The sequence below is a fragment of the Maylandia zebra genome, linkage group LG23 (genome assembly GCF_041146795.1).
Source record: "Maylandia zebra isolate NMK-2024a linkage group LG23, Mzebra_GT3a, whole genome shotgun sequence".
Classification (NCBI taxonomy): Eukaryota; Metazoa; Chordata; class Actinopteri; order Cichliformes; family Cichlidae; genus Maylandia; species Maylandia zebra.
This window is the reverse complement of record NC_135188.1, coordinates 31,582,064-31,596,691: the sequence shown is the minus strand read 5'-3', so window position 1 is coordinate 31,596,691 and position 14,628 is coordinate 31,582,064. Positions and strand designations below refer to the sequence as shown.

At 38.8% G+C, this 14,628-nt stretch overlaps 1 long non-coding RNA gene across 5 annotated transcripts; it reads left to right on the top strand.

The window, feature by feature from the left end:
• The first annotated feature begins 3,365 nt into the window (after positions 1-3,365).
• LOC105940714 (uncharacterized) lies at positions 3,366-12,634 on the top strand. Of its 5 annotated transcripts, none has more exons than XR_013095735.1 (9): positions 3,366-4,235; positions 4,772-4,928; positions 5,179-5,287; positions 5,393-5,532; positions 5,675-5,836; positions 9,698-9,811; positions 10,538-10,695; positions 11,123-11,180; positions 12,134-12,634. It is a non-coding gene; the product is annotated as an uncharacterized LOC105940714 (long non-coding RNA). The 5 variants fall into 5 exon arrangements; XR_013095734.1 differs by having other exon boundaries at positions 4,767-4,928; positions 5,179-5,217; XR_013095737.1 differs by having other exon boundaries at positions 4,767-4,928; positions 9,698-9,804.
• Positions 12,635-14,628: the final 1,994 nt, after the last annotated feature.

The following is a 14,628-nucleotide window of genomic DNA, read 5'->3' as shown; positions in this document are numbered from 1 at the left end:
CATTATTCCATGCATTTGAATGGGGAACTCGACCGATAGAAAGTATAGGTTTTCATTATGTGAATAACTTGGAAATCTTAGCTCAAACGGCTGCAAATCCTGGTTTCCCAGCACGGGGACCTTGAGTTCTATAAGATAAACCCATAAACATGTTTGTCTGAGTCTTCTATCAAAAGTTACAGCTATTTATATGAAGTTGTACAAAAACGCTTTCTTTCGCCAAGACAGTGCGTTTCTCACTGTTACATGCATTTGAATGGGGAACTCGACCGAAACAAAGTATAGGTTTTCATTATGTGAATAACTTGGAAATCTTAGCTCAAACAGCTGCAAAACCTGTGTGCCCAGCACGGGGATATTGAATTCTATAAGATGAAGCCATAAATATGTGTGTCTCATCCTTCTATCAAAAAATACAGCTGTCTTCATGAAGTTGTACAAAAACACTTTCTTTCACCACGTTAGTGCGTTTCTCGCTATTACATGCATTTGAATGGGGAACTCTCCCAACCAAAGTATAGGTTTTCATTATGTGAATAACTTTAACATCTTAGCTCAAACAGCTGCAAAACCTGTTTGCCCAGCACGGGGATATTGAATTGTATAAGATAAAGCCATAAATATGTATTTCTGAGTCTTCTATCAAAAACTACAGCTGTCTTCATGAAGTTGTACAAAAACGCTTTATTTCACCACGTTAGTGCGTTTCTCGCTATTACATGCATTTGAATGGAGTTCTCGCCCGACACAAAGTATAGGTTTTCATTATGTGAATAACTTGAAAATCTTAGCTCACACAGCTGCAAAACCTGTTTGCCCAGCACGGGGATATTGAATTCTATAAGATAAAGCCATGAATAGTATATCTGAATCTTCTATCAAAAGTTACAGCTGTCTTCATGAAGACCATTAAAAACGCTTTATTTCACCACGTTAGTGCGTTTCTTTCTATTACATGCATTTGAATGGAGTTCTCGCCCAAAACAAAGTATAGGTTTTCATTATGTGAATAACTTGAAAATCTTAGCTCAAACAGCTGCAAAACCTGTTTGCTCAACACGGGGATATCGAACTTTATAAGATAAAGCCATAAATATGTGTATATGCGTCTTCTATCAAAAGTTACAGCTGTCTTGAATGAAAGCATTATAGCAGCTTACCTCGATCATGTGGTAGAACAGACACATGGGCCACCTACGTGTCCTCCTACGGCAGGAGTAGTTGCCACAAACCTGCAAAACAAAAAGAAATGATCAGATGACATGAACAGATTTATACAGCCATAAGCAAGAGATTCTTCCTGCCTGTGGGCGTCAAACTGGACCCCCCCCCCCCCCCCCCCCCCCCCTCTCCTTACTGTAGCTATCAAAACTATCATAGTCTAAAACTATCATCTCATATCAAAACTATTATAATCACATTATCTGACTTTATCAGTTATAACAATGAGAAACGGTAAACAATTTGGCAAATAAATGACTTATAACTGTGCTTACCTGGTCCAGATGATCCACAGTCCCTTTGCATTTGTTATAATCCAGGATGATGTGGGGCTTTCTCTTCCCAGAGTCCTGGACTTGTAGCTCACGGTGCCTGGTGCTCAATAAGACAACCTTTTTTCTTTGCTTGGGGATGTAGGAAACCACAGCCTTGCCCCCCCTGTAGCGACCTGGACGGGAGAGACAATCATCGAATCTTACTGCCCGATTAATTTGCTCAAATCTTTTTTTTTTTGACATGGTAGCAGGAAACAGAAGAGCCCTGTCTCCCCATTTCACAGGCTTGTTGTCGTTTCATGTTGAGACCTGTACAGGCTAGCCAGCATCACAAGCCCCATGTAAGCCTGCAACTCCTCATCTATGTCCTTCCAGTCTTTTACTGACCTGTTGCCCCTGCGGGTTGGTGAAATGCAGGATTAGCTGCATAATGTCCTCTGCAAAAAAAAGATGGAAAGTGCTCACAGGGCTGCTGATCCTATACGAATTGCATAATGGGTTGGTCCTGGGGTTAAAATGGGGGGAGGAAAAAATGGCAGGACCTCTTTGTGTGTGGGTTGCCACATGATTTCTCCATTTTTAGATCTCCACTGGCCATCCTCCAGTCTTGTCTCTTCCTCCTGCTCTTCTTCCTCCTTCTCCTTCTCCTTCTCCTCCTCCTCACATGAGCTGCAAAGCTCCTCGGTGCCTGGCAAAAATTCTTCTTCGCTGTCAGAAGTATCTCCACTGCTTGTGGAGAGTGCAAAACTGCAGCAACAGCCTCCTCTAAACTGAGTGCACGCTTCATTGTGTCTGTGCAGAAATGACCACTCAGACCAGGCTGCAAAGTATTCTCATAGACTTCAAAGGTGCACCTGAATAAACATGCTATACCATACATCCAATAAGAGAGAGGAGGCACACTCATGATCAAGAAAAAACATAAACGCACGCCTTTGATCTCTCTCCCCCCCCCTCTGTCTTTCTCTCTCTCTCTCACACACACGCACACATACATACACACACAATACCATTTTATGGTGGTTAGCTGTTTTATTGTCATGCATTTTACAAGGTAAGATAACCATGTCCTGCATTCAAAACCACTGAAAATGTCTATGGTGGTGCTGTGCCTAATATTGTGCTGGTGTATGCTGGGTAAAGGCACAGCTAGCGACTGGGTGACTTTATTCACCCGCTTCGGCTGTTATCACTCCATACAATGGGCGTTATTAGCACAAATCAATCCCATAGATATGGACCATTTCCTGCTAGATTGTTCAGAAGGTTGTTATCATCCATCCAGATGGAGGATCACTAACAGGAGCGTGGGAAGACTCCAGAATCCACTCTGGCTGCAATCCGGTGGATACAGCAGTGTTTACAGGTAATACCATTTAAACGGACAGCATTTATAGAATGACTATTAAAAATCAGCGAGTGTCAATAATGTTAATGTGGTTATGTTAGTAATACACCGAGTGCTAATATAACAGCTTTAAGATGCATTTGTAGATGTTATTACGTGTTTTACCGTCTTTATGGTGCTAGCTTAAAGTTACGGTGTAAACGTTAGCTTATATTGGAGTAAAGCTGTTACTGTTTAAACGATGTTAGCACAGAAATATTAGCTTCTGTCATGACTGACGAAGTTACTAGTTAATAAAGTTTCCAGTAAAGTGTTTAATCGCAGCCACAGACTGACAGCAAATATCTCGATTAGCTTCAGTGCATCTGTAATAAATATGTGCAAGTTTCAGTGCTTCGTTTAAACTGTATGATACTTATACTGACCCAGGGTCAGTGTAAAATACAATCCTAGCTGTGTGAACAAAGCCTGGCTCCTTTAATCCTGCATGAAAAACCTCAGGATGCAGGCTATTATTACGCTTTCCTGCTGGCACACCTGTCACACCTGAGAGTCAGCTAGAAACTTACAGTGACGTGGACATCATGCAAAGACTGCCAGACTCTGTAATACTGCAAATGATCAGTGACTCAAGTTAACACTAAACTTTAAACGGTACCTCTGTGTCTCTGTGTGCTGAACATTTAGGATTGAGTCAGGCTGCATCTGTGTTAGTCCTCTGACAGACTGGTGACCTGTCCAGGTGTGCTCTACCTATGACTACTGGGACAGGCTCTAGCTCCTGTAATAGAAATTTTATGTTATTCTCATTTAAAGCATTTAAGTGCTTATGCATATGCTTAGTTGTGACACTGTTATAGACTGTTCAATGAAAGTTTCTAAAACTAGATGAACTTACTTCAGCAGTTTGAGAAAACAACTCCCTTTACAGGTGCTGATAACGTCAAGGGCACAAAACAGCATAACCATTGATCCGTTAGGTTTCATAGCGAGACACGTGAAGTGGCAGAGCTGACATGACTGAACTGTGATGTTTGATGTGTGTTTGCTCTCCTGTGCACAGTAATAAATAGCATGATCACAGCTCTTTCTGTGTTGCAGACTTTATTAAAAAAATTCCATGACATCTACTATAACTGAACCAACCTGGTGCTCTTCATTTATGGAGGCTGTTGAGTCTGAATGTTGGATGTTGTGTATCTCGTGTTCTCTGGGCTTTGTTGTCCTCAGTCTTTTTGCAGGATCAGAAAACAAAACCGGGAGGCGCGTAAATGTTTCTTCTCCATGATGTTTCTTCAAATGTTTCTTCTGGATGATGATATGACCGTGACACGGGATGCCACCTTTGGTCTTGTGACGAAGCAAAGCTCAGGAAGAAGTGTGATTAAATGGTACCCACATGTTGAGAAGGATGTACAGGGCACCTGCAGCCAAATCCAAGCTTCAGCTTAGTTGTAGTTGCAGAATGCTATAGGACTGAGACATCTAAGGCATCAAATGTTTGATTAAACGGATGAAAAAGAGAAGTTTTTTCCCTATAATTATCACTTCTTAAAATCTGTAGCAACTTCAAGTCTGTCAGCATGCTGAGCATGCTCAGAATGTGACAATATATTTTTGTTCAATATTTAATTTCTTTCAGTTGCAATTGTTAAATGAAAAAATATATATTCTTATAATTTAGCAAACGAATTTATCAAAAAAAAATACATATATCTGTATTAGTTTTAGTAAATTAATTTGACACCTGTATTGAAAATACCATATTGTATCAGAATCAGTATGGTATCATTGTTTGTCTGTTCACTGATTGTTGAAGCTAAGAGTTACTTTGATCTGTTTAGATCTAAAGTATCCAAAGTTGAGTTCTAATGTTTCTTCACCCCTGTGTGTGTGATATGTGATTTCCTACATGCTGGCAGAGCAGAGCAGCAGTTTGTGCTCACAGATGGTGACGGTGTGGAGAGACGGTGGTATTTCCTCAGAAGAACCAGCAGAGTCACAAAGGACACCAGTCCATCTCACCACCTTGACTTGCTGACTGATGTTCGTCTGCACTGCACAGAGGAAATCAACTGACCGAGGTTTGTCCAGTGACGTGTTATGAAATGTATATTTGTTTTATGCTTACAGATATGTTTTTCTTGACAGGCTCTGCAGAGGTTAGACAAAGCAGAGAAAACATGTGCTTTACATTTTACTGTGATTTATTGAGATATTTGTTGCCTGATGTTCAGCAGGAATGGAGAAATAGAATCAAAGGGAGATGTTTTTCCTGTTTTTGTAATGATGTAAGTAAATCTTCAATATTATTTATTTGCTTGGTTATATTAGGAGCGTTTCTGAGTGAGGGGGAGAGGAGTCATCATCCAGGTAAAGTGACGTGGATCAGTGGATACACTTGTCTCCCCTTTAAAGGAGACGATCCAAGTCATCCTTAAATGTTAGCGCTTTCAAATACACAAACATTTTTAAAGGACAAAAATGAACATCCAACTTTGACTGTAATACAAAATAAATCTTTGCATGTGTGTTTTCAAACTCTCAGATGGGCAGTATATCAGTCTTGGACTGTCTAACCTGCCGGAGCAGCACTGAATGACCACCGCACGAGCATGTTCCTGCTTCCTGCTCGTTCCTGCTGCAACATTCAGCATCTGATCCTTCATCTGTGTGCTTCTGCTTTTGGTAAGTAGAGTTACCCAACTCCAGTAACTCTAAACACATGCCATCCATTTCTAACGGCCTGGTTACTTCCTGTCAGTTACTTTAGAAACCATGTGGTCACCTGACCTAACACTGTTTCTTCTTCTTCCCCTTAATGTTGAAGTGTCAAATGTCAAACAGCTGGAGAGGAAACTACACCAGTGTACTGGGATGTTTCAGCAACACGTGCCAGATGCTGTTCCTTCATGGTGACATCACCAGAGACAGTCCCGCCCACCTCAGGACCCATTGATTATGATGATCTGATCCATCAAACCCCCAGCAGGTGAACTTTATTCATGACATAACACCGCAACAATGTAAAAAATTAAACAGCAACAGTCTAAATGTAAAGTGCATTCTAAAGTCCTCTTCAATAAATTGTATGCAAAGAGTCATTCAGGTCACTACAGAACCCAGAGTCTTCATCATTAAATCTCTGGTTGCTTCATTTTTTCTATCCTATATCAGATATTTTAAAGGTTAGCTTAGGTAAAGTTCCATTCTCATGGTGAGGCAAAGTGCTTTATGTGTGTGTGTGTGCGTGTCATGAACGGCTATAAAAGGCCTATAATTAAAGAACAAAGCGGGGTTTGAGTTCGAGTTGCGGCAGACTGTCACTACTTGTAAATGGAACGCAGCCTTCCTACGGCGGACAGCTAATAACAGGAATCGGACGCGGTCCAGCCAAGTCCACAGCAACCACCATAGCAACCGCCTAGCATGACCTTAAAAACATATTCTGTCTTCATAACTATCAAAATCGTGAAATGATTTGCAAAGTGTGAAAGTGTTACAGCTGCAGAGAGCTATGGCGGTATCTATGGAAGCTGTTTACATAGCTAATAATATACGATGTAACCATGGAGACAGTCAGTCACTTGAGCTAGCGGTGCATGTTTACTACAGTGAATAAGGTGATTGAGTGCACAGCGTCCACACTCTGCAGGGGGTAAAGACATTACTTCAATATTGTTTTATATTGATATATATTAGCCTTCTGTTGACCATCACCTCAGGTTCACCATTACAGTTTCAGATTACAGATGCACACTGTCTAAACACATTCAAAAACTCATGTCTCAGAAATAAGCACAGCTGTTCATGTTTGTCATTAGAGTTTTATTTGTAAGAAAATTATGAACTTCATATTGTGCATTAAATAAAAGAACATTTCACAACTCTGAGTCAACAGAAACAGGTAACAGAAATGTCTCTAATGTGTACAGTGTAGTGTAAGCATTAAAAGATCATAAAGGAAAAACTAACATTTATGTGAAACTAATTGTAATAAAAAATGAGCAGGTGCTTTATAGATTTAAAAGAAAGAATCTGAAAACAACACTTTTTTGGTCTAAGTGATCAAAGTAGAAAACAGAACTGATGTTCAAGAACAAACCGTAGCTGCACTAATATTACACATCTCGATCGTTGTACTGAACAGACATGTTGCTTTTAAAACCACATGCAGTGTGTGACCATGACTGTTCACTGAGACCATGAACGCCACTTCGCTGAAGCATTCTTCTTCTTCTTCTTGCCATTAAATTGGAAGCAGAAGCAGCACGAGCTGATTTGATCTACTGAAAGGAAAAAGCAGAACATCTGAGTTGAAACCAGTCAGCTGAAATCATTAAGACAGGAACAAATTCAATGCAGTGTCTCACGTGGCTTAGCCTGTTACAACTGTTGATACAAGCTAAATACGGTTAACACACAGTGTCAGGGAGCTCCAGTGTGGGAACTAGTGGCTTTAGGTTTGTAGTCATTTAACTTTCATCCATTCATTCATTTAATTCAGGAGGAAGAAATGCCAGGTTGGTGCAGGCTGGTTACATGCATTTGGTCCCATGCTGTCTTTAATTAAATGACTTGGTTCATTTTATGGCTGGGCTGTATGTGGGGTTATATCATGTTATTTGGGCAGGAGTACCTGTCCCCTGTTAGACTTAGAAAGTTTCTCCATAAGTAGAGTTTCTAACTCTTCTAGCACATCTGTGGCTGACAGCTTTTTGGTGGCTCTTTTTACCCCACACTGGTTGTGAGTGTGTAAATAGCCCCACTAGTTATTTTGGGTTGCAGTTAACTAGGGAGGAAGGGCTGGGTATGCCATGATTAGGTGAATAACAATTATATGTGATACATAAATTTCACAATGCATGCATATATCTCTATCAATTAAACCTGGCCTGAGGGCTGCCATTTTTTACATTCAGTTATTTCTCTTAGAAATGTTGGAACTAAATAATGAATGTGTTACAGTTAAAGTGAAACACTGGTCAGTGTAAATGGCTCATTGGGACACAGAAACCTTTAAATTAAACCTGATATCTAGTGTCAAACAATATCAAAGCTGTAAAAGATGTTTACATTCAGAATTTATAAAACTATGATTGTAAATAAATTCAAACAAGTGAGCTTTTCTCTTTGTGCTGAATATCAACACTGTGGTTTCTTAGACTGTAAGCTTTACTTTAGTGCAACCAGTTGCAGAAGCTGCCACTCCAAATGTCTTTTGATAACAAGAAAAAAATACCTTTTCAGTACACGGCCTGAAGTTCTTCTCCGACATCTTCTGCAATCGGCTTTGTCTGCTGGTTTGAAGACAATAAACCACAAAAAAGATGATTTAGTCACTTTGTCTGCGTCATGCAGCTCGAATGTGTCGTGTAACGATGTTGAATAGCCGTCGTTATCCCTCTGCTTTGAGCCTTTTATCAAAAGTTACAGCTAACTTCATGAAGTTGTACAAAAAGGCTTCATTTCGCCGAGACAGTGCGTTTCTGACTATTACATGCATTTGAATGGAGTTCTTGCACGAAACAAAGTATAAGTTTTCATTATATGAATAACTTGTATTTTACACTGACCCTGGGTCAGTATCAACTTCATGAAGACAGCTGTAACTTTTGATAGAGGACTCACACACACACACATATTTATGGCTTTGCCTTATAGAATTCAGCATCTCCGTGCTGAGGAAATAGGTTTTGCAGCTGTTTGAGCTAAGATTTTCAAGTTATTCACAAATTGAAAACCTATACTTTGTGTCGGGCGAGAACTCCATTCAAATGCATGTAATAGCGTGAAACGCACTAACGTGGTGAAATAAAGCGTTTTTCCATAAACTTCATAAAGACAGCTGTAAATTTTGAGAGAAGACTCACACACACATTGGGGGGATATTGAAGTCTATAAGATAAAGCCATGAATATGTTTGTCTGAGTCTTCTATCAAAAGTTACAGCAAGCTCTATGAAGTTGATGAGAAACGCGTTTCTCACTGTTACATGCATTTGAATTTAGTTCTTGCCCGACACAAAGTATAGGTTTTAATTTGTGAATAACTTGAAAATCTTAGCTCAAACAGCTGCAAAACCTATTTCCTGAGCACTGAGATGCTGAATTCTATAAGGCAAAGCCATAAATATGTGTGTGTGATTCTTCTATCAACAGTTACAGCTGTCTTCTTGAAGTTGATACTGACCCAGGGTCAGTGTAAAATACAATCCTAGCTGTGTGAACAAAGCTTGGCTCCTTTAATCCTGCATGACAAACCTCAGGATGCAGGTTATTATTACTCTTTCCTGCTGGCACACCTGAGAGTCAGCTAGAAACTTACAGTGACGTGGACATCATGCAAAGACTGCCAGACTCTGTAATACTGTGAATGATCAGTGACTCAAGTTAACACTAAACTTTAAACAGTACCTCTGTGTCTCTGTGTGCTGAACATTTAGGATTGAGTCTGCATTGACTTTATTTATTGAGACTTTAATGTGCTAAAAGCAGGTTGAAGACAGCTCAGAAACATTTGAAGATTAAAATTTAGCATTATGGCTGCTGGTGGTTTGTAAAGCCTATACTCAGCTGTAGTTTTTGTTACTAATTTATGTTTGTTGTTGTTTAACACAGATTTCAGAAGAGCAAATATGCTTAATAGTTTAACTAGATTTCATTTGTCAGTGTGGGACTGCTGAGTCACCTGAAGAACTCATTTCATTCATTCTCCACATGATGTTCATATACAGAAATGTTTCACAGGAACTGGTTCCTCCCAAACTGTGAACTAGTGTGTTTCCATAGATTATCTCTGTATGAATGTACTTTTAAATGAAGGCAAGTGTTTGTCCTTTTTTGTTCCTCAGTTACAGTACGTGATATCTTGATATCAGGCGGTCAACACTGGGGGAAGACAAGAAGCAGACGTACTTCCAAGAGGGAGCTGCAGTGAGGACACAGCCAGGTCACTGAGGTCAGAGGTCAGAATCTGAAACAGCTCAGGTTTATATTTTAGGGGTTATAAAAAATCAAAATGTATTTATGAAGAAACCTTTAAATAATAGTCATAATTATGATTATTATAAGAAATATCAAACATTTAAGTGGATTTTCTGTTACACATATTGTATTAGCCCTGCAATAAACTGGCAGCCTGTCTTTGTCCTGTATCAGCTGGGATAGGCTTCATCCTCCCGCAACCCTGAATTGGATACATTGTATTCCAATTATGTAATCTGATCATTTACAAACTCAAGGTATCTAATCAAAATGTAAGTAATAATTATAAAATGGGAAAGCAGAAATAAGTGTGACATAAATGTAAATGTGTTAGCTGACATAGAGGACAGCTACATGTAGTCTGAAAAACCTTTGTTGTCAAGTTTGCAGGTATATCAGCACGAGACATTCTTACATAGAAGAGTCTGTTAAAGTCTCTAACTCAGCGAAGCATTATTGGTCCCGTCTGTTTGGATAAATATAGTAAGTTGATGTTTGTCCATTTATTGACACATTTTCTTAAGTGCTTATCCAGTTCAGGATCACAGTGGAGCTGCAGCTGGATATGTTCATTAAATAAACCTTACAAAAGTTAACAATAAACCTGCATCCATGTACGTTGTTGTCCACAGGATAAGAAAATCAAACTGGAACACTGTGGAACATGTTAATAAATGTTTGTGTGTTTATGCCTGTGTCTTTCACAGGAGGCGCTGGAAGGTTTCCCTAATAGTTCCTGGTGAATCAAAGCAGAACCATAAAGGTTGCTGGATTGCATGATGGCCTTACCCCTGAGCAGTCATCCTGTTAAAGGAGGAACCAGTTAGAAGCTGTTTTCAAAGTAGCTGAGCAGATTTCATCTCAAGTAAGCGATTAACTGTTTGTTCATCTGTTCTGCCACTTAAAGAGCATTTAAGGACGTCTTTTGAGTGTCCAGCTGAATTAATTCTACTGGCTCTCATGGTCATTTGTTATTATAGACATATTTTTCATGTTCATCCAGCTATTTAGTAAATTCTATCTATTTAGTAAAATCCGTCAGCTATAAAATGTAATATAAATATAAAAAATATCTAAATATCTCCTGCACTTTATATTTTAATGATGTAAGTCTGTTATCGTGTTACATTAGCATTCCTCACATATCAATGAGATGCTGTACAGTACAATCCTACTGACGCAGCAGAGGGATAACGACGGCTATTCAACATCGTTACACGACACATTCGAGCTGCATGACACAGACAAAGTGACTAAATCATCTTTTTTATGGTTTATTGTCTTCAAACCAGCAGACAAAGCCGATTGCAGAAGATTTCGGAGAAGAACTTCAGGCCGTGTACTGAAAAGGTATTTTTTTCTTGTTATCAAAAGACATTTGGAGTGGCAGCTTCTGCAACTGGTTGCACTAAAGTAAAGCTTACAGTCTAAGAAACCACAGTGTTGATATTCAGCACAAAGAGAAAAGCTCACTTGTTTGAATTTATTTACAATCATAGTTTTATAAATTCTGAATGTAAACATCTTTTACAGCTTTGATATTGTTTGACACTAGATATCAGGTTTAATTTAAAGGTTTCTGTGTCCCAATGAGCCATTTACACTGACCAGTGTTTCACTTTAACTGTAACACATTCATTATTTAGTTCCAACATTTCTAAGAGAAATAACTGAATGTAAAAAATGGCAGCCCTCAGGCCAGGTTTAATTGATAGAGATATATGCATGCATTGTGAAATTTATGTATCACATATAATTGTTATTCACCTAATCATGGCATACCCAGCCCTTCCTCCCTAGTTAACTGCAACCCAAAATAACTAGTGGGGCTATTTACACACTCACAACCAGTGTGGGGTAAAAAGAGCCACCAAAAAGCTGTCAGCCACAGATGTGCTAGAAGAGTTAGAAACTCTACTTATGGAGAAACTTTCTAAGTCTAACAGGGGACAGGTACTCCTGCCCAAATAACATGATATAACCCCACATACAGCCCAGCCATAAAATGAACCAAGTCATTTAATTAAAGACAGCATGGGACCAAATGCATGTAACCAGCCTGCACCAACCTGGCATTTCTTCCTCCTGAATTAAATGAATGAATGGATGAAAGTTAAATGACTACAAACCTAAAGCCACTAGTTCCCACACTGGAGCTCCCTGACACTGTGTGTTAACCGTATTTAGCTTGTATCAACAGTTGTAACAGGCTAAGCCACTTGAGACACTGCATTGAATTTGTTCCTGTCTTAATGATTTCAGCTGACTGGTTTCAACTCAGATGTTCTGCTTTTTCCTTTCAGTAGATCAAATCAGCTCGTGCTGCTTCTGCTTCCAATTTAATGGCAAGAAGAAGAAGAAGAATGCTTCAGCGAAGTGGCGTTCATGGTCTCAGTGAACAGTCATGGTCACACACTGCATGTGGTTTTAAAAGCAACATGTCTGTTCAGTACAACGATCGAGATGTGTAATATTAGTGCAGCTACGGTTTGTTCTTGAACATCAGTTCTGTTTTCTACTTTGATCACTTAGACCAAAAAAGTGTTGTTTTCAGATTCTTTCTTTTAAATCTATAAAGCACCTGCTCATTTTTTATTACAATTAGTTTCACATAAATGTTAGTTTTTCCTTTATGATCTTTTAATGCTTACACTACACTGTACACATTAGAGACATTTCTGTTACCTGTTTCTGTTGACTCAGAGTTGTGAAATGTTCTTTTATTTAATGCACAATATGAAGTTCATAATTTTCTTACAAATAAAACTCTAATGACAAACATGAACAGCTGTGCTTATTTCTGAGACATGAGTTTTTGAATGTGTTTAGACAGTGTGCATCTGTAATCTGAAACTGTAATGGTGAACCTGAGGTGATGGTCAACAGAAGGCTAATATATATCAATATAAAATAATATTGAAGTAATGTCTTTACCCCCTGCAGAGTGTGGACGCTGTGCACTCAATCACCTTATTCACTGTAGTAAACATGCACCGCTAGCTCAAGTGACTGACTGTCTCCATGGTTACATCGTATATTATTAGCTATGTAAACAGCTTCCATAGATACCGCCATAGCTCTCTGCAGCTGTAACACTTTCACACTTTGCAAATCATTTCACGATTTTGATAGTTATGAAGACAGAATATGTTTTTAAGGTCATGCTAGGCGGTTGCTATGGTGGTTGCTGTGGACTTGGCTGGACCGCGTCCGATTCCTGTTATTAGCTGTCCGCCGTAGGAAGGCTGCGTTCCATTTACAAGTAGTGACAGTCTGCCGCAACTCGAACTCAAACCCCGCTTTGTTCTTTAATTATAGGCCTTTTATAGCCGTTCATGACACGCACACACACACACACATAAAGCACTTTGCCTCACCATGAGAATGGAACTTTACCTAAGCTAACCTTTAAAATATCTGATATAGGATAGAAAAATGAAGCAACCAGAGATTTAATGATGAAGACTCTAAAACCCACTGTCTTGACAAATAAAGCGTTTTTGTACAACTTCATATAAATAGCTGTAACTTTTGATAGAAGATTCAGATATACGTATTCATGACTTTATCTTATAGAACTCAATGTCCCCGTGCTGGGCAAACAGGTTTTGCAGCTGTTTGAGCTAAGATTTCCAAGTTATTCACATAATGAAAACCTATACTTTGTTTCGGTCGAGTTCCCCATTCAAATGCATGTAACAGTGAGAAACGCACTGTCTTGGCGAAAGAAAGCGTTTTTGTACAACTTCATATAAATCGCTGTAACTTTTGATAGAAGACTCAGACAAACATGTTTATGGCTTTATCTTATAGAACTCAATATCCCCGTGCTGGGCAAACAGGTTTTGCAGCCGTTTGAGCTAAGATTTTAAAATTATTCACATAATGAAAACCTATACTTTGTCTCGGGCGAGTTTCCCATTCAAATGCATGTAACAGTGTGAAACGCATTGTCTTGGCGAAATAAAGCGTTTTTGAACAACTTCATATAAATAGCTGTAACTTTTGATAGAAGACTCAGACAAACATGTTTATGGCTTTATCTTATAGAACTCAATATCCCCGTGCTGGGCAAACAGGTTTTGCAGCTGTTTGAGCTAAGATTTTAAAATTATTCACATAATGAAAACCTATACTTTGTTTCAGGCGAGTTTCCCATTCAAATGCATGTAACAGTGAGAAACACACTGTCTTGGCGAAATAAAGCGTTTTCGTACAACTTCATATAAATCGCTGTAACTTTTGATAGAAGACTCAGACAAACATGTTTATGGCTTTATCTTATAGAACTCAATATCCCCGTGCTGGGCAAACAGGTTTTGCAGCTGTTTGAGCTAAGATTTTAAAATTATTCACATAATGAAAACCTATACTTTGTCTCGGGCGTCATGGTCACACACTGCATGTGGTTTTAAAAGCAACATGTCTGTTCAGTACAACGATCGAGATGTGTAATATTAGTGCAGCTACGGTTTGTTCTTGAACATCAGTTCTGTTTTCTACTTTGATCACTTAGACCAAAAAAGTGTTGTTTTCAGATTCTTTCTTTTAAATCTATAAAGCACCTGCTCATTTTTTATTACAATTAGTTTCACATAAATGTTAGTTTTTCCTTTATGATCTTTTAATGCTTACACTACACTGTACACATTAGAGACATTTCTGTTACCTGTTTCTGTTGACTCAGAGTTGTGAAATGTTCTTTTATTTAATGCACAATATGAAGTTCATAATTTTCTTACAAATAAAACTCTAATGACAAACATGAACAGCTGTGCTTATTTCTGAGACATGAGTT